We start from the raw sequence: 21857 nt of genomic DNA, 5'->3' as shown, positions 1-21857 counted from the left end.
TTGCACGTTCCTTCGAATGTCCTGACAAACACTCGGGAGAGGTCCTCCCATGTGTAGATGCTGCTGGGCGTCAACTGATTCAGCCATGCCCTGGCTGACCCTTCCAACATGAGAGGCAAATGTTTCATGGCCACCTCATCATTTCCACCGCCGATCTGAACAGCCACTCGGTAGTCCTCAAGCCAAGTGCCGGGCTTGGACTCACTGTTGAACTTGCTGACTCCAGTCGCCAACCTGAAGTTGGGAGGAATCACCGAGGCTCTGATGGCTCTACTGAAACACTCTGGTCCGGAGACGTGCACTCGGCTGCTGGTGGGTATGTCTCTGTCATTACCCTCTCTATGGGCTCTGTTCCGGTCGACCAGGCCTTGAACGATGATGGATCTTGCATCAAAGCCTGGTTCTCTAGGGTCGACTGGAATTCTTCGTCCGCCACTGTACTGACGTCTGTCATCTTGCTGTCGAGGCATATACGATCCACCCCTCCGGGGAGGAGTGGGCACTCGACATCGATCGTTGCGATCGACTCGGTGATCATCCTGCTCATAGTTCCTGTACTGATCGTGTCGGTCACTACGCCCTTCACGCCTCAGGGGCGATCTGGGGCTATGAGCTGACTGGACAGTATTCGCCGCCACGGACTTGCTATGAATCCTGTTCCGCGACTACAACACAGCTAAATTCTGATCTCCAGCTGCCCGGAGCAAATCCCTGATCTGCATCAAGCCTCTGCCAGCCTCTGACTGGGAAGGCTGAATCGTCTCTGCTATACGTGTTGCAGCTGCCAAATTCTGGATTGGAGTGCGGTATACCTGAGTCGGAGGTTTAAAGAGTTGGCGTCGACTGGAGTCTGGAATCCGTTGCCACGCGCGCTCGTCGAGTGCCCGCTGAAGGTTCTCTAGTAGAGTGCGCTCAGCCAGGTTGGCCAAGCGTGCATCCTCTAAGGCGCGAGCCTTAGGGGTTTCTCCAACGATCGGAGTATGAAGCGCATCCATGTTCCGGCGGCGAAGCTCTTCCCTCTGCTGTGAGTCGAGGGGCTCGGGGCGATACTCTTCATGGTCGTGCGACGGGTCGCCTCCGCCGTTGCCTCCCTCGGTGCCAGGAAAGCCGGGGGGAACGTGCGGTCCATTGACCATCAGGACCTCCACCGCTGGATCACTGTTGTCGCATTCGGATGCAGTCTCTATGGAGCGAGTCGACAGGTCGAACAGGCCGTAGAGAGATTCGTCGGGCTCGATTGTCGTGACTTGGGCAGTGGTCGACTGGTGAGCCACTGCGTGCCTCACCCACCGCTGAAGCCTCGACCGACCGGAGCGCTTACGCCGGCGGGAAGCTGGGAGGGTGGATGACACGAAAACCGGCCGATACTGAGTCGACGGTTGCTGCAGAAGGACGCCGCGGACGCACGCTCGAAAATGCGTAGCTCCGCGGACCGGGAGCGCATCCACGTCGAGCGGGGCCTCCTGCAGCCAGGCAGAGTCGTCGGCGATGAATGTGAGCGCGCCGAGACGGATCTCGCGGCCCTCAACCAAAACTCCACCTGAAACCATGATGATGGGAATTGAAAAGATTGCAACTTCTCCAACAAGTCGCTAAGACACCTGCCCCACGGTGGGCGCCAACTGTCGTGGTTCTAAGTCTGACAGTAGAATGGGGGGTAGGCATGTAGAGGCAAGATCCTAGCTATGGAGCAGTTGTACACATGAGTGTTTTATGAGTTCAGGCCCTTCTCGGAAGAAGTAACAGCCCTACGTCTCGGAGCCCGGAGGCGGTCGACTGGATTATGTGTGTGAAAGGTACAGGGGTGCGAACCCTTCTACCAGTGGAGGGGGGTGGCTTATATAGAGGACACCAGGACCCCAGCCAGCCCACGTAGAAGAGGGTTAAAGTACATTAAGGTCTGGCGATACTGGTAACGCCCTACATAAAGTGTCATCATGACCATTAAGACTACTTAATTACAGACGGTTTGGATACAGAGTAGATCTTAAACTCCTGGTGGTCGAGTGAGTCTTCATGGTAGAGTGTCTTCAGGTTCGTCGAGTGTCTTCTAGCCGGTCGAGTGGAATCCCTCTTGGTCGACTGGAAGACAGCTTCTTCTAAGAGATGTCCTTGGGGAGGGTACCTTGGACAGGCCGTAACCCTACCCTAGGTACATGACTTCATCATGTGTTCCCTTGAAAGAAGTAGGATCATACTTCTCTTGTTGAGGTACAAACTTCGTCTTGGGGTATTGATCTTCTTCCCACTCAACTCCATTGGCATTGAACTTTCGTTCAAAACCAACACCTTGATTCTTCCGGTGCCTTCCTTGCTTGCGTACAATTTCCTCGAATTGCTTACTCCCGGCAAGGCTCTTGTATACACCTTTCTCTATAATTCCCTTCAATAAGCTATTTTCTTGCTCAAGTGTAACTTGGCTAAGAGAATCGTTAGTGGAATCAAGAGAACTACTAGAAGCAACAATATTTGATTTAGCATTGTTATTGTTACTACTAGAGAAAGAATCTTTCTTGTTCTTGTTACTAGACTTGACTTGAGGCATGTAAGTAGATAAGAGTAAACGCTTGGCAATATAATAAGAACTTTTCTTGCGAAGATCATCATTGATTGCCTTTAAGAACTCATGCTCTTGCTCAAGATTGAGCTTTTCAAAGCGTAACTTCTCATGAGCCCTTAAAAGTTCTCGATGATTTTCGAAGATAGTTTCATGAGCTAACTTAAGAGCGTTTAGTTCTTTAGTTAGAAGCTCAATCTTCTCCTTATCATTGTCATTCATTTTATCTTGTTTAGCATGATTAATTGATGTTCCATCATAGTATTCATCACTAGAGTTGTCAATAAGTAAATCATCATCACCTAGCAAGTCATCTTCATCACTATTGAAATCAACATACTCGGGATGTGTTACCTTTGGACCTTTGGCCATGAAGCATCTTCCAATTGAGTCAAATATGTCGTAGGCGTTGGTTGTCACGGTGCTAGACCGGCAACACCTTCATCTTGAGTATGTTCGGAGTCAGAGTGATAGCTTCTCTCGGAGTGATGTTCAGAGTCTGAACCGGATATCCATTCACCAACATGAGCTTGATGTCTTCGTTTTGTGTAGCTCTTTGATGACTTGTCCTTCCTTTCCGAATCTTTGCTTCTCTGTGAGGGTCTTCGTTCATAACGATCATCTCTACTCCTTCTCTCTCTTGGTGGTGATTCTTCTCTTCTACTTCTTCTTTTAGGAGAATCTTCTCTTCTTTTGTAGGGTGTCGTACACTCATTGGAATAGTGTCTGGGTCTCCCACAATTGTAGCAATTGCGCTCTCGACTGGAAGATCTTTTGTCATTGTAGGACCTTGACTTAGAGCTTCTTTCTTTGCTTCTACTCTTGTAGAATTTGTTGAAATTCTTCACCATTAAGTTCAATTCTTCATTGAAGGTTTGTTTCTCACTTGATGATGTGGGGGCTTCACATGAGGCTTTGTAAGCACTACTTGACTTGTTATGAAGTTCCTCCTTATCCTTGAGTGACATCTCATGAGCAACAATTCTACCAATGACTTCCGTTGGCTTGAGATTCTTGTAATTGGGCATCATTTGAATCAATGTGCACACGGTATCATATTTTCCATCCAATGCTCTTAGGATCTTCTTGATGATGAATCTGTCGGTCATCTCTTCACTCCCTAAGCCGGCAATCTCATTTGTGATAAGAGCAAGCCTAGAGTACATTTCAGCGACACCTTCACCATCCTTCATTTTGAACTTGTCAAGCTGACTTTGGAGCACATCCAACTTGGATTCCTTGACGGAGTCGGTACCTTCATGCATATCAATCAAAGTGTCCCAAATTTCATTTGCATTCTCAAGACGGCTGATTTTGTTGAATTCTTCGGGGCACAATCCGTTGAAGATGATATCACAAGCTTGAGCATTGTATTGCAGCATCTTCAATTCTTCCGCATTAGCTTCACGGTTCGGCTCTCTCCCATCAAAGAATTCACCTTGCAAGCCAATACAAATAATAGCCCAAACGGCGGGGTTATGTCCAAGAATATGCATTTTCATCTTATGCTTCCAACTAGCAAAATTAGTTCCATCAAAGTAAGGACCTCTACGGTGATAATTTCCCTCGCTAGACGCCATACTCTCCTAGGTTGTGAAACCAAGGTATGACCACCAAAAGCTATTGAAATCAAAGTAAATGGAGACCAAGGCTCTGATACCACTTGTAGGACCTTGAAGTGTGTCTAGAGGGGGGTGATTAGACTACTTGACCAATTAAAAACTTAACCTTTTCCCAATTTTAGAGTTTGGCAGATTTTAACAATCTTTGGACAAGTCAAGCAATCAACACACAAATCAAGCAAGCATGCAAAGAGTATATAGGCAGCGGAAATTAATGCATGCAACTTGCAAGAAAGTAAAGGGAAGGGTTTGGAGGATTCAAACGCAGTTGGAGACACGGATGTTTTTGGCATGGTTCTGATAGGTGGTGCTATCGTACATCCACGTTGATGGAGACTTCAACCCACGAAGGGTAACGGTTGCGCGAGTCCACGGAGGGCTCCACCCAAGAAGGGTCCACGAAGAAGCAACCTTGTCTATTCCACCATGGCCGTCGCCCACGAAGGACTTGCCTCACAAGCGGTAGATCTTCACGAAGTAGGCGATCTCCTTGCCCTTACAAACTCCTTGGTTCAACTCCACAATCTTTGTCGGAGGCTCCCAAGTGACACCTAGCCAATCTAGGAGACACCACTCTCCGAGAAGTAACAAATGGTGCGTTGATGATGAACTCCTTGCTCTTGTGCTTCAAATGATAGTCTCCCCAACACTCAACTCTCTCGCATAGGATTTGGATCTGGTGGAAAGAAGATTTGAGTGGAAAGCAACTTGGGGAAGGCTAAAGATCAAGATTCATATGGTAGGAATGGAATATCTTGGCCTCAACAAATGAGTAGGTGGTTCTCTCTCAGAACTGGTAAGTTGGAAGTGTAGGTTTGTTCTGATGGCTCTCTCCACGAATGAAGAGGAGGTGGAGGGGTATATATAGCCTCCACACAAAATCTAACCGTTACACACAATTTACCAATCTTGGTGGGACCGAATCAACAAACTCGGTCAGACCGATTTAGTAAACCTAGTGACCGTTAGGATTTTCGGTGGCACTGATATGGTTAGGGTTAGGGCATAACGTAATCTCGGTGAGACCGATTACACAAACTCGGTGAGATCGATTTTGGTAATTAGCTAACCAGAGAGTTGGTCAGGTAAACTCGGTGGGACCGATTTGCTCTTTTCGGTGAGACCGAAATGTTACAAAAGGGAAACAGAGAGTTTACATTGCAATCTCGGTGGGACCGATCGCTCACTTCGGTTAGACCAAAACATTACGAAGGGAAACAGAGAGATTACAATCCCATCTCGGTGAGACCAATTTGCCTAGGGTTCGTGGCAGTGGTTATGACATCTGAACTCGGTGGCTCCGGATAGAAAGAATCGGTGTGACCGATTTTGGCTTCAGGTTTAGGTCATATGAGGATGTGAAAAAGTAGTTGAGGGTTTTGGAGCATATCACTAAGCACATGAAGCAAGAGGCTCATTAAGCAACACCTCATCCCTCCTTGATAGTATTGGCTTTTCCAATAGACTCATGTGATCTTGGATCACTGAAATATAAAATGTAGAGTCTTGAGCTTTTGAGCTTGAGCCAATCCTTTGTCCTTGATATTTTGAGGGATCCACTTTCATCATCCATGCCATGCCATTCATTGAGCTTTCCTGAAATATATGTCTTGGAATAGCTTTAGCTCAATGAGCTATATGTTGTTATGAATTACCAAAACCACCTAGGGATAGTTGCACTTTCAGGTACCTATAAGAAATGATGATACTCAGTTACCATCTGCTCTTCTTGATTATGCTGCTATGGAGTGTTTCCAGTTTCTTGAGAGGGGTGACGTGCCTTTTCAGTACAGGCTGATCTTTGATAGGCGTCGCGTCGTCCATATTACGCTTCACGCTCCTGCCTTCTGTGACTTTCAGGTAAAATGAAGATATTTCATACTTAGAGAGGAAGCAGAAAGAGTATGAGAGGGCCAGGGAGACCGCTCACCTCAACAAGGCAGCCCGCCAAGCAGTTCCGGCTGCGATTGAGTTCAACCCGAACTACGACTACGGGTATCAGCCAGGCCAGCCGTGACCATAGACCAACTTAGGCCAAAAGCCTAATCTTGGGGGAGTACATATTTCTCACCGACATTACATTCATGCATCACACATTCATTCCAGTTGTCGGCGTTCATCCTTTTTCATTGTATGATCCATGCTAGTTTCATTTTTCTTTCTTCTTGTGTGTTTGAAAATTTTGAAAAACCCAAAAAGATTTCTTGTTCTTCTTTTGCTTGTTGGGAGCTTTCCCGTGTAAATATTTTTTCTCGTTTTTAGTTTTCTTTCATTCATTTTCTTCAGAAAAACAAAAACTCCAAAAATATTTCAGTGTGTTTCTTTGAATACTTTTCTTTTCTCTGGGTCGTAAGGAGAAGACCATGATGAAAATGTTTAGTGGCTCTCATAAAAATTGTTGTTGATCTAACAAAGAGACCATGTTACCTTGTCTTCTCCTTTGAATAAATGTTTGCAGATTCCAGCTTAGTCCATGACACGTGCACCCTTATTATTATTCACATCGTTCGGTCGTGCAAGTGAAAGGCAATAATGACAAAATTTGATGAAATGATTGAGATGAAGAAAAGCTGGTATGAACTCGATCTATTTTGTTTTTGTAAATATGATTAGCTCATCATTCTTGATTCAGCCAATTATGAGCAAACATGTTTGCAATTAGAGATCATAGTTACTTATGCCATGCTTAATTAGCTAAGGGTTGATAATGGTTTATCTTGTGTGTCAACATGCATTCAAAATGGTTATGATGTAGTATGATAGGATGGTATCCTCCTATGAATGATTCAAGTGGCTTGACTTGGCACATGTTCATGCACTTAACTGAATCAAAACCAACATAGCATCGATGATATTTATGTTCATGGTGATTTATATTCTACTCATGTCTGTACCCAGTGTTGATTAATCCCAATGCATGTTTATGACTATTGTTGCTCTCTAGTTGGTCGCTCCTCAATCTAGTTGCTAGCCTTAACTTGTACTAAGCGGGAATACTGCTTGTGCATCCACTTTCTTAAACCCAAAGATATTCCATATGAGTCCACCATACCTACCTATATGCGGTATTTACCTGTCGTTCCAAGTAAATTTTGCATGTGCCAAATTCTAAATCTTTAAATAATAATCGGTTTTGTATGCCCGAATCGCTCATGTAGTGATAGGGTGCAGTCAATATCATCCATGCTAGGTGGGTTATTCTCATGATGAGTGGTTATACGCTTGTCATTCATGAGAAAGTGGCTGGTAGTCAAGATGCCCTGTCCTATGATCAAAAATCAAAATATAATAATGAAACAAAACTCCCCTGGATTGTTGTTGGTATGGAGTGTACCCGAGGATTCGGCTAGCCAAGGCTATTATTTGTTGGTGGAGGGGGAGTAAAAACTTTACCTTTCTATTAGGGAACCGCCTATAATGTATCTAGCATGGAAGACAGTGAAAACTCTCGGTTGCTATGTTGACAATGAAAGCAACCTCTAAAAATTATATTCATCTCTGTTTTAAAATCTTCGAGCTCTGGCACGTCTGCAAACCCCTACTTCCCTCTGCGAAGGACCTATCCATTTACTTTTATTGTTGAGTCATCATCTTCTTATTAATTAAAACACCAGCTGGAGAGCACTATTGTCATTTATATGCTTTTTTTTAGATGATATTGTGTATGAGTGCGACTGGAGCTCTTTTGCCATGAATTATAATATCTAGTCAGTGCTTGAACTTCAGGTGCTCTGCATTTATGTTATGTGGTCTCATAAAGGGCTGGAGAGATGCCATTATATCATATTGTATCATGATTGTTCTGGAAAAAAGTGTTGTCATCCGAGATATCTTATTATTGCCCGCTAATTACTTATGCAATTGATATGAGTAAATTGAGCCCTAAGTGTTATTTGTATATGGTTAGTTCATAATCTTTGCTGAAAACCTGAACATTGGTTAGACATATTTGCAACAACAAGATCAAACAGAGTTTGTAAAACTTTTTCTTTGTCACTTTCAGTTTGTCAACTGAATTACTTGAGGACAAGCAATGGGTTAAGCTTGGGGGAGGTCATACTTCTCCACCATATCTACTTTTCCAAACTCTTTTGCCCTTGTTTTGGACTATATTTTGCATGATTTGAATGGAACTAACCCGGACCGACGTTGTTTCAGCAGAATTGCCATGGTGTTATTTTTTTGCAGAATTCAAAGTTCTCGGATTGACCTAAAAATTTATGGAGAATTTTTGTGGTATATATAAAATATACTGGTGGAAAAATATATTACAGGGGGCCACCTAGGAGCCACAAGCTCTGGGGGCGCGCCTACCCCCCACGGCGCGTCTCCCAGGCTTGTGGCCCCCCTGGACCTCCGGCAACCCTAACTCTGACTCCATATATACCTATTTGCCAAAAAAATCAGAGAGAAGGATTCATCGCGTTTTACGATATGGAGCCGTCATCACCTATGTTCTTCATCGGGAGGGCTAATCTAGTGTCTGTTCAGGGCTCCGGAGGGTGGAATCCGTCGTCGTCGTCATCATCAACCTTTATCCATCACCAATTTCATGATGCTCACCACCGGGAGTGAGTAATTACTTCGTAGGCTTGCTGGACGGTGATGGGTTGGATGAGATTTATCATGTAATCGAGTTAGTTTGTTAGGGCTTGATCCCTAGTATCCACTATGTTCTGAGATTGATGTTGCTAAGACTTTGCTATGCTTAATGCTTGTCACTAGGGCCCGAGTGCCATGATTTTAGATCTGAACCTATTATGTTTTCATGAATATATATGTGTTGTTGATCCTATCTTGTAAGTTATATGCACCTATTACAAGTTATGATCCGCATACCCCAAGGTGACAATAATTGGGATTCTTTCTGGTGATTACCGTAGTTTGAGGAGTTCATGTATTCACTAAGTGCTAATGCTTTGTTCCGGTTCTATATTAAAAGGAGGCCTTAATATCCCTTTGTTTCCTTATGGACCCCACTGCCACGGGAGGGTAGGACAAAAGATGTCATGCAAGTTCTTTTTCCATAAGCACGTATGACTATATACGAAATACATGCCTACATTACATTGATGAATTGGAGCTAGTTCTGTGTCACCCTAGGTTATGACTGCTACATGATGAATATTATCCAACACAATTATCCATCATTGATCCAATGCCTACGAGCACTTTGAATATTGATCTTCGCTAAGTTACTTTCGTTGCTGCTACTGTTATAATCACTACAAAACTGCTATTGTCACCATTGCCACACTTACCGTTACTATCATACTACTTTGCTATTGATCACCTTGCTGCAGATATTAAGTCTTTCAGATGTGGTTGAATTGACAACTCAACTGCTAATACTTGCGAATATCCTTTGGCTCCCCTTGTGTTGAATCAATAAATTTGGGTTGAATACTGTACCGTCGAAAACTGTTGCAATCCCCTATACTTGTGGGTTATCAAGAAGGCTCACGGAAGAGGATGACCAGCCTCAACAAAGGCTACATACGAGGAACGCAAGCACGTCCTCGATGGAGAAGAGCCGACGCGCATCATCGACGCAGTGTGCCACTAGCATGGCCGCCACAACGTCGTTGGTGGACGGTTGGCGGTTCATGTATAACCCGGCCGATGGACCGAGCGGGCGAGAAGGCGGCTTGTAAGAGGGCTGGCTTATAACCTGGTATTTGGTGGACCGGCTCGAGAGGAAAGGCAAGGAAAGTCTCCTTGCTTGGAGGACAAGATAAGTAGGAAATAGGTTAAGACATGAGTTGTACTGTGACTCGGAGTCTGTTATAAGTGAGGGACTCACCTATTATATAAGGGGAGCCCCTAGATCATATAGGACTAAGTTATAAGCTCTCGAATACTAGGTTAGCCAAAGTCACAGCTTTGTAATCGAGATCTCAAACAATAATCAATCAAGCAAGACGTAGGCTTTTACCTCCATCGTGAGGGACTGAACCTGGGTAAACTCGTGTCGCTCGATTCTGATCAACCTCATCTAGGCTACTACCTAGCTGCGATGGCCTCATGATTAAGTCCTTTTTCAAGGACATCTGTCGTGAGAAAACCACGACAACAGCCAAACCCTAGAAACTCGGTTCCACCGAGATGACATTCGGTCCAACCGAAGTGTTGTGACCAAGTTTCTCTAACCCTTCCATTCCATTTCGGAATCATAGAGTTGGTTTGGTAAGAATTAATGAAACGGGGTCTTTCTTAGGTCATCGCATATCAGAGGCATTGAGTGGATTTGATCTATCTCATCGAAAAGCCCAATGTTTGAATCTTTTACACATGTCTGCCTCACTGAGATTTTGTTTCGGTGTCACCGAGTTGAGTCAAAAGGTTGTAACGGTTGGATTCTTGGTGAAGGCTATGTATAACTCTCCACCCCCACTTACTCTCTAAGAGAGCCATCAGAAAGAAACTACACTTCCACCATTAATTTTCTGAGAGAGAACCACCTACTCATGTATTGAGATCAAGGCATTCCAATCCAAGCATTTGAACCTTAATTTCTAGCCTCCCCAAGTTGCTTTTGACTCCAATCCCTCTCCTACCCAAGCCAAATATGTGAGAGAGTGATTAAGTGTTGATGAGACTATCTTTTGAAGCACAAGATCAAGGAGTTCATCATCAACACACCATCCATTACCTTTTGGAGAGTGGTGTCTCCTGGATTGGTTAGGTGTCACTTGGGAGGCTCCAAGATCATGTGGAGTTGAACCAATGAGTTTGTAAGGGCAAGGAGATCGCCTACTTCGTGAAGGTCTCCCCTGAGTGTGGCTAGTCCTTTGTGGGCGTAAGTCATGGTGGAATATACAAGGTTGCTTCTTCATGGACCCTTCATGGGTGGAGCCATCCGTGGACTCGCGCAATTGTTACCCTCTGTGGGTTGAAGTCTCCATTAACGTGGATGTACGATAGAACCACCTATCGGAACCATGCCAAAAATCACCATGTCTTCATTGTGTTTGATCTCTCCGATTCCTCCTTTATGTTCAGATGCAAATTCTTTACTTTCCGCTACTATACTCTTAAACTTGCATGTGTAGAATGTTGTTTGACTTGGTAAAATTGCTAAAACTTGCCTACAACTAAAATTGGGAAAATGCTAAGTTTTTCTTTGGTCAAGTAGTCTAATCATCCCCCTCTAGACACACTTTCGATCCTACATCTGGTAAATCACACTTTAGGAGCTTTAGCTTCTTAGCGGTTCATTGTGTCTCATGAGCCTGGTCCAATACAGAGCAGTTGTCAACCATCCTGTTGATGTCTACTACACAACCTTCTTCTTGTAGACGTTGTTGGGCCTCCAAGTGCAGAGGTTTGTAGGACAGTAGCAAATTTCCCTCAAGTGGATGACCTAAGGTTTATCAATCCGTGGGAGGCGTAGGATGAAGATGGTCTCTCTCAAACAACCCTACAACCAAATAACAAAGAGTATCTTGTGTCCCCAACACACCCAATACAATGGTAAATTGTATAGGTGCACTAGTTCGGCGAAGAGATGGTGATACAAGTGCAATATGGATAGTAGATATGGGTATTTGTAATCTGAAGTTATAAAAACAGCAAGGTAGCAAGCGATAAAAGTGAGCGTAAACGGTATTGCAATGGTAGTAAACAAGGCCTAAGGTTCATACTTTCACTAGTGCAAGTTCTCTCAACAATAATAACATAATTGGATCACATAACTATCCCTTAACATGCAACAAAGAGTCACTCCAAAGACACTAATAGCAGAGAACAAACAAAGAGATTATGGTAGGGTACGAAACCACCTCAAAGTTATCCTTTCTGTTCTATCCATTCAAGAGTCCATAGTAAAGTAACATGAAGCTATTCTTTCCGTTCAATCTATGATAGAGTTCATACTAGAATAACACCTTAAGACACAAATCAACCAAAACCCTAATGTCACCTAGATACTCCATTGTCACCTCAAGTATCCGTGGGCATGATTATAAGATATGCATCACACAATCTCAGATTCATCTATTCAACCAACACAAAGTACTTGAAAGAGTGCCCCAAAGTTTCTACCGGAGAGTCAAGACGAAAACGTGTGCCAACCCCTATGCATAGATTCCCAAGGTCACGGAACCCGCAAGTTGATCACCAAAACATACATCAAGTGGATCACGTGAACATCCCATTGTCACCACAGATAAGCACGACAAGACAGACATCAAGTGTTCTCAAATCCTTAAAGACTCAATCCGATAAGATAACTTCAAATGGAAAACTCAATCCATTACAAGAGAGTAGAGGGGGAGAAGCATCATAAGATCCAACTATAATAGCAAAGCTCGCGATACATCAAGATCGTATCACCTCAAGAACACGAGAGAGAGAGAGATCAAACACATAGCTACTGGTACATACCCTCAGCCCTGAGGGTGAACTACTCCCTCCTCGTCATGGAGAGTGCCGGGATGATGAAGATGGCCACCGGTGATGGGTTCCCCCTCCGGTAGGGTGCCGGAAAGGGCTCCCGAGAGGTTTTTGGTGGCTACAGAAGCTTGCGGCGGCGGAACTCCACATCAATTGTGTTCCTCGATGTTTTTAGGGTATATGGACATATATAGGCGAAAGAAGTCGGTCAGGGGAGCCATGAGGGGACCACGAGGGTGGGGGCACCCATGGGAGGTGGGCGCGCCTCCCTGCCTCGTGGCCACCTCGAAGCTTCCCTTACGTGCACTCCAAGTCCCCTGGATTGCTTCCGTTCCAAAAATATCTTTCCCGAAGGTTTCATTCCATTTGGACTCTGTTTGATATTCCTTTTCTTCGAACACTGAAATAGGCAAGAAAACAGGAATATGGGTTGGGCCTCCGGTTAATAGGTTAGTCCCAAAAATAATATAAAAGTGTATAATAAAGCCCATAATCATCCAAAACAGATAATATAATAGCATGAATGCTTCATAAATTATAGATACGTTGGAGACGTATCACCTGTAATCCTGGAACTGCTCCATAGCATACAGTTTGCTTCCAGCATCACTTGCGCCAAACTTAACTTTGAGCGCATCCCACAAGGTTTTGGAAACTCACATATGAATATATGTGCCAACCAACTTGTCTCCAATCACACTCAAAACTGCTCCCACAAAGATGGTGGTTGCCTCCCTATACGCCTTCTCTTGTTTAGGAGCAATCATTTCCGTGGGAGACACACCAACAACCCAGAACACGTTCATCATTGTGAGCCACAAGGTGGTCCTTGTCTGGCAATGCTTAAAATGTGTTCCGGTAAACTTTTCTGGCTTCAGAGTAGTGACAAAGCCTTGAATTGAAAAGTGCCAAGTTTTTTTGACTGTTGGAAATATAAGCACCTTTTTTATTAAACTAATCCATCGGTAAACAGTAAGCATGGAAATCATAGTATTCAACTCATACCAATACCTAAGCATGTGAGCACGTACAATACATAGAATCGAAACATCTATGAACACATCATATACAGCTAGCACATGAATGAGTAAATGAGGGATGCACAAATCATACCCTCCTGTTGGCCAAGCCAATGCGGCGGCAACGGCAGCAGCCTCGGCCTCGTCCGTGGCCTTCTTCTTGGCGGCGACATCGATCATGGTGTCTATGCAAGGGAAGTAGTGGAAGTAGAGGTGGGTGTAGACGAGGACAGATCAGGAGCAGTCACGTCAAGACGCTTCCTAAGAACCTTATTGTCATTTTCCCGGGCATGATCTCGATGTTGGAAATATGCCCTAGAGGCAATAATAAAATGGTTATTATTGAATTTCCTTGTTCATGATAATTGTCTATTGTTCATGCTATAATTGTATTGACTGGAAACCGTAATACATGTGTGAATACATAGACCACAACATGTCCCTAGTGAGCCTCTAGTTGACTAGCTCGTTGATCAATAGATGGTTATGGTTTCCTGACTATGGACATTGGATGTCATTGATAATGGGATCACATCATTAGGAGAATGATGTGATGGACAAGACCGAATCCTAAGCATAGCACAAGATCGTGTAGTTCGTTTGCTAAGAGCTTTTCTAATGACAAGTATCATTTCCTTAGACCATGAGATTTTGCAACTCCCGGATACCGTAGGAATGCTTTGGGTGTACCAAACGTCACAACATAACTGGGTGGCTATAAAGGTGCACTACAGGTATCTCTGAAAGTGTATGTTGGGTTGGCACGAATCGAGACAGGGATTTGTCACTCTGTATGACGGAGACGTATCTCTGGGCCCACTCGGTAATGCATCATCATAATGAGCTCAATGTGACTAAGGAGTTAGTCACGAGATCATGCGTTACGGAACGAGTAAAGAGACTTGCCAGTAATGAGATTGAACGAGGTATTGGGATACCGACGATCGAATCTCGGGCAAGTAACATACCGATGGACAAAGAGAATTGTATATGGGATTGATTGAATCCCAGACATCGTGGTTCATCCGATGAGATCATCATGGAACTTGTGGGAGCCAACATGGGTATCTAGATCCCGCTGTTGGTTATTGGCCAGCGAGCTGTCTCGGTCATGTCTGCATGATTCCCGAACCCGTAGGGTCTACACACTTAAGGTTCAGTGACGCTAGAGTTGTTATGGGAATTAGTGTGCAGTTACCGAATGTTGTTCGGAGTCCTGGATGAGATCCTGGAAGTCACGAGGAGTTCCAGAATGGTCCGGAGGTAAAGATTTATATATGGGAAGTCCTATTTTGGCCACCAGAAAATGTTCGGGATTTTTTGGTATTGTACCGGGAAGGTTCTAGAAGGTTCTGGAGTGGGTCCCACCTGCATGGGGACCCACATGAATGTGGGTTGTGGGGGCAAGGCCCCACACCCCTGGTCAAGGCACACCAAGATCCCCCCTTAGAAGGAATAAGATCATATCCCAAAGGGATAAGATCAAGATCCCTAAAAGGGGGGATAACAATCGGTGGGGAAGGAAATTATGGGATTTCTTTCCTCCCACCTTTGCCAACGCCCCAATGGACTTGGTGGGCCAAAAACCAGCCCCCTCCACCCCTATATATAGTGGGGAGGCGCATGGGAGCTTCACACCTTGCCCCTGGCGCAGCTCTCCCCCTCTCCAACTCCACCTCCTCCTAAGTAGTGCTTGGCCAAGCCTTGCCGGAGAACTGCAAGCTCCACCACCACACCGTCGTGCTGCCGGAGCTCTCCCTCAACTTCTCCTCTCCCCTTGCTGGATCAAGAAGGAGGTGACGTCCCCGGGCTGTAGTGTGTTGAACGCGGAGGCGCCGTCCGTTTGGCGTTAGATCGTATCTTCCGCGATTTGAATCGCCGCGAGTACGACTCCCTCATCCGCGTTCTTGTAACGCTTCCGCATCACGATCTTCAAGGGTATGAAGATGCACTCATCCTCTCCCTCTCTTGTTGCTAGAATCTCCATAGATGTATCTTGGTGATGCATAGAAAATTTTGAATTATTGCTACGTTCCCCAACAGTGGCGTCATGAGCTAGGTCTATTGCGTAGATTCTATGCACGAGTAGAACACAAGTTGTTGTGGGCGTGATTTTGTCAATTTACTTGCCGTTACTAGTCTTATCTTGATTCGGCAGCATCGTGGGATGAAGCGACCCGGACCGACCTTACAAGTACGCTTACCTGAGACAGGTTCCACCGACTGACATGCACTAGTTGCATAAGGTGGCTAGCGGGTGTCTATCTCTCCCACTTTAGTCGGATCGGATTCGATGAAAAGGGTCCTTATGAAGGGTAAATAGAAATTGGCATATCACGTTGTGGTTTTGGCATAGGTAAGAAACGTTCTTGCTAGAAACCTATAGCAGCCACGTAAAAAACTTGCAACAACAATTAGAGGACGTCTAACTTGTTCTTGCAGCATATGCCATGTGATGTGATATGGCCAAAAGGATGTGATGAATGATATATATGTGATGTATGAGATTGATCATGTTCTTGTAATAGGAGTCATGACCTGCATGTCGATGAGTATGACAACCGGAAGGAGCCATAGGAGTTGTCGTAATTTATTGTATGACATGCGTGTCATTGAACAACGTCATGTAATTACTTTACTTTATTGCTAAACCGTTAGCCATAGTAGTAGAAGTAATAGTTGGCGAGACAACTTCATGAAGACACAATGATGGAGCTCATGATGATGGAGATCATGGTGTCATGTCGGTGATGATGATGATCATGGCGCCCCGAAGATGGAGATCAAAAGGAGCAAAATGATATTGGCCATATCATGTCACTATTTGATTGCATGTGATGTTTATCATGTTTTTACATATTATTTTCTTAGAACGACGGTAGCATAAATAAGATGATCCCTCGCTAAAATTTCAAGAAAGTGTTCCCCCTAACTGTGCACCGTTGCGAAGGTTCGTTGTTTCGAAGCACCACGTGATGATCAGGTGTGATAGATTCTAACGTTCAGATACAACGGGTGTAAGCCAGATTTACACAAGCAAAACACTTAGGTTGACTTGACGAGCCTAGCATGTACAGACATGGCCTCAGAACACAAGAGACCGAAAGGTCGAACATGAGTCGTATAGCAGATACGATCAACATGAAGATGTTCACCGATGATGACTAGTCCGTCTCACGTGATGATCGGACACGTCCTAGTTGACTCGGATCATGTATCACTTAGATGACTAGAGGAATGTCCATCTGAGTGGGAGTTCATTAAATTAGATGAACTTAATTATCATGAACATAATCAAAAGGTCTTTGCAAATTATGTCGTAACTTGCGCTTTAGTTCTACTGATTTAGATATGTTCCCAGAGAAAATTTAGTTGAAAGTTGATAGTAGCAATTATGCAGACTAGGTCTGTAAATTGAGGATTGTCCTCATTGCTACGCAGAAGGCTTATGTCCTTAATGCACCGCTCAGTGTGCTGAACCTCGAGCGTCGTCTGTGGATGTTGCGAACATCTGACATACACGTTTTGATGACTATGTTCAGTGCGTAATGCTAAACGGTTTAGAATTGAGGTGCCAAAGACGTTTTTGAAACGTTGCAGAACATATGAGATGTTCCAAGAGCTGAAATTGGGATTTCAGGCTCGTGCCCACGTCAAGAGGTATGAGACCTCGGACAAGTTTCTTAGCCTGCAAAATAAGGGAGAAAAGCTCAATCGTTGAGCATGTGCTCAGATTGTCTAAGTACTACAATCACTTGAATCGAGTGGGAGTTAATCTTCCAGATGAGATAGTGATGGTTCTTCAAAGTCACTGCCACCAAGCTACTAGAGCTTCGTGATGAACTATAACATATCAGGGACAGATATGATGATCCTTGAGCTATTCGCGACGTTTGACACTGCGAAAGTAGAAATCAAGTAGGAGCATCAATTGTTGATGGTTAGTAAAACCACTAGTTTCAAGAAGGGCAAGAAGGGATACTTCATGGAATGGCAAACCAGTTGCTGCTCTAGTGAAGAAACCCAAGGTTGAATCCAAACTCGAGACTAAGTGCTTCTGTAATGAGGGGAGCGGTCACTGAAGCAAAACTACCCTAGATACTTGGTAGATGAGAAGGCTGGCAAGGTTGACAGAAGTATATTGGATATACATTATATTAATGTGTACTTTACTAGTACTCCTAGTAGCACCAGGGTATTGGATACCGGTTCGGTTGCTAAGTGTTAGTAACTTGAAATAAAAAGCTACGGAATAGATAGAGACTAGCTAAAGGTGAGAAGACGATATGTGTTGGAAGTGTTTCCAAGGTTGATGTGATCAAACATCGTACGCTCCCTCTACCATTGGGATTAGTGCTAAACCTAAATAATTGTTATTTGGTGTTTGCGTTGAGCATAGACATGATTGGATTATGTTTATCGCAATACGGTTATTCATTTAAGGAGAATAATGGTTACTCTGTTTATTTGAATAATACCTTCAATGGTCTTGCACCTAAAATGAATGGTTTATTGAATCTCGATCGTAGTGATACACATGTTCATGCCAAAAGATATAAGATAGTAATGATAGTACCACATACTTGTGGCACTGCCATTTGAGTCATATTGGTATAAAACGCATGAAGAAGCTCCATGTTGATGGATCTTTGGACTCACTCATTTTTGAAAACATTGAGACATGCGAACCATGTCTGTTGGTATATACGCATGAAACTCCATGCAGATGGATCGTTTGGACTCACTTGATTTTGAATCACTTGAGACATGCAAATCATACCACATGGCAAAATGACTGAAAGGCCTCGTTTTCAGTGAAATGGAACAAGAGAGCAACTTGTTGGAAGTAATACATTTGATGTGTGCAATCCAATGAGTACCGAGGCACGCAGTGAATATCGTTATGCTCTTACTTCACAGATGATTTGAGTAGATTCTAAGTATATTTACTTGATGAAACATAAGTCTGAAATATTGAAAGGTTCAAGGAATTTCAGAGTGAAGTTGAAGATCATCGTGACAAGAGGATAAAATGTCTATGATATGATCATAGAGATAAATATCTGAGTTACGAGTTTGGTATAGAATTAAGACATTGTGGAAATTGTTTCACGACTAATACCACCTGGAACACCATAGTGTGATGGTGTGTCCGAACGTCAAAGCTGCACCCTATTGGATATGGTGCATACCATGATGTCTCTTATCGAATTACCACTATCATTTATGGGTTAGGCATTAGAGACAACCGCATTCACTTTAATAGGGCACCACGTAATTCCATTGAGATGACACCGTATGAACTATGGTTTAGAGAAACCTAAGCTGTCGTTTCTTAAAAATTTGGGGCTGCGACGCTTATGTGAAAAGTTTTAGCCTAATAAGCTCGAACCCAAAGCGGATAAATGCATCTTCATAGGACACCCAAAACAGTTGGGTATACCTCCTAATTCAGATCCGGAAGCAAAAGTGATTGTTTCTAGAAACGGGTCCTTTCTCGAGGAAAACTTTCTCTCGAAAGAATTGAGTGGGAGGATGGTGGAGACTTGATGAGGTTATTGAACCATCACTTCAACCAGTGTGTAGCAGGGCATAGGAAGTCGTTCCTGTAGCGCCTACACCAATTGAAGTGGAAGCTGATGATAGTGATCACGAAACTTCGGATCAAGTCACTACCAAACCTCGTAGGTCGACAAGGATGCGTACTACTTTAGAGTGGTACGTAATCATGTCTTGGAGGTCATGTTGCTAGACAACAATGAACCTACGAGCTATGGAGAAGCGATGGTGGGACCGGATTCCGACAAATGGCTCAAGGCCATCAAATCCGAGAGAGGATCCATGTATGAAAACAAAGTGTAGACTTTGGAAGAACTACTTGATGGTCGTAAGGCTGTTGGGTACAGATGGATTCTAAAAGGGAAGACAGACAATGATGGTATGTGTCACCATTAAGAAAGCTCGACTTGTCGCTAAGATGTTTTTTGACAAGTTCAAGGAGTTGACTACGATGAGACTTCCTCACTCATAGCGATGCTGAGAGTCTGTTGGAATTATATTAGCAGTCATTGCATTATTTATGAAATCTTGCAGATAGGATGTCAAAACATTGTTTCCTCGACAATTTTCTTGAGGAAAGGTTGTATGTGATACAACCAGAAGGTTTTGTCAATCCTAAAAGATGCTAACAAGTATGCAAAGCTCCAGCGATCCGTTTAAGGACTGGAGTAAGCATCTCGGAGTTGGAATATACGCTTTGATGATATGATCAAAGATTTTGGGTTTATGCAAAGTTTATGAGAAACTTGTATTTCCAAAGAAGTGAGTGGGAGCTTAGAATTTCTGATGAGTATATGTTGTTGACATATTGTTGATCGGAAATGATGTAGAATTTCTGGAAAGCATATAGGGTTGTTTGAAAAGTGTTCTTTCAATGGAAAACATGGATAAAAGCTACTTGAACATTGAGCATCAAGATCTAAGGATAGATCACAAACGCTTAATAGTACTTTCAAATGAATACATACCGTGACAAGATTTTAAAGGAGTTCAAAATAGATCAGCAAAGAAAGAGTTCTTGGTTGTGTTATAAGGTGTGAGTATTGAGTAAGACTCAAGACCTGACCATGACAGAAGAGAGAGAAAGGACAAAGGTCGTCCCCTATGCTTTAGACGTAGGCTCTACAGTATGCTATGCTGTGTACCGCACCTGAAGTGTGCCTTGCCATGAGTCAGTCAAGGGGTACAAGAGTGATCGAGGAGTGGATCACATGACAGCGGTCAAAGTTATCCTTAGTAACTAGTGCACTAAGGAATTTTCTCGATTATGGAGGTGGTAAAAGAGTTTGTCGTAAAGGGTTACGTTGATGCAAACTTTGACACTAATCCGGATGACTCTGAGTAGTAAACCGGATTCGTATAGTAGAGCAGTTATTTGGAATAGTTCCAAATAGAGCGTGGTAGCTGCATCTACAAGATGACATAGAGATTTGTAAAGCACACACAGATTTGAAAGGTTCAGACCCGTTGACTAATAACCTCTCTCACAAGCGAGATATGATCAAACCCCATGGGTGTTGAATTCATTACAATCACATAGTGATGTGAACTAGATTATTGACTCTAGTGCAAGTGGGAGACTGTTGGAAATATGCCCTAGAGGCAATAATAAAATGGTTATTATTGTATTTCCTTGTTCATGATAATTGTCTATTGTTCATGCTATAATTGTATTAACTAGAAACTGCAATACATGTGTGAATACATAGACCACAACATGTCCCTAGTGAGCCTCTAGTTGACTAGCTCGTTGATCAATAGATGGTTATGGTTTCCTGACCATGGACATTGGATGTCACTGATAACGGGATCACATCATTAGGAGAATGATGTGATGGACAAGACCCAATCCTAAGCATAGCACAAGATCGTGTAGTTCGTTTGCTAAGAGCTTTTCTAATGTCAAGTATCATTTCCTTAGACCATGAGATTGTGCAACTTCCGGATACCGTAGGAATGCTTTGGGTGTACCAAACATCATAACGTAACTGGATGGCTATAAAGGTGCACTACAGGTATCTCCGAAAGTGTCTGTTGGGTTGGCACGAATCGAGACTGGGATTTATCACTCCGTATGACGGAGAGGTATCTCTGGGCCCACTCGGTAATGCATCATCATAATGAGCTCAATGTGACTAAGGAGTTAGTCACGGGATCATGCGTTACGAAACGAGTAAAGAGACTTGACAGTAACGAGATTGAACAAGGTATTGGGATACCAACGATCGAATCTCGGGCAAGTAACATACCGATGGACAAAGAGAATTGTATACGGGATTGATTGAATCCCCGACATCGTGGTTCATCTGATGAGATTATTGTGGAACAAGTGGGAGCCAACATGGGTATCCAGATCCCGCCGTTAGTTATTGGCCACAGAGCTGTCTCGGTCATGTTTGCATGATTCCCGAACCCGTAGGGTCTACACACAAGGTCCAGTGACGCTAGAGTTGTTATGGGAATTAGTGTGCAGTTACCGAATGTTCGGAGTCCTGGATGAGATCCTGGACGTCACGAGGAGTTCCGGAATGGTTCGGAGGTAAAGATTTATATACTGGAAGTCCTATTTTGGCCACCGGAAAATGTTTGGGATTTTTCGGTATTGTACCGGGAAGGTTCTAGAAGGTTCAGGAGTGGGGCCCACCTGCATGGGGGACCCACATGAACGTGGATAGTGGGGGCAAGTCCCCACACCCCTGGTCAAGG

Source organism: Triticum dicoccoides, chromosome 5B (genome assembly GCF_002162155.2).
Source record: "Triticum dicoccoides isolate Atlit2015 ecotype Zavitan chromosome 5B, WEW_v2.0, whole genome shotgun sequence".
In the NCBI taxonomy this organism is placed as follows: domain Eukaryota; kingdom Viridiplantae; phylum Streptophyta; class Magnoliopsida; order Poales; family Poaceae; genus Triticum; species Triticum dicoccoides.
Note: the sequence above shows the minus strand (reverse complement) of the source record.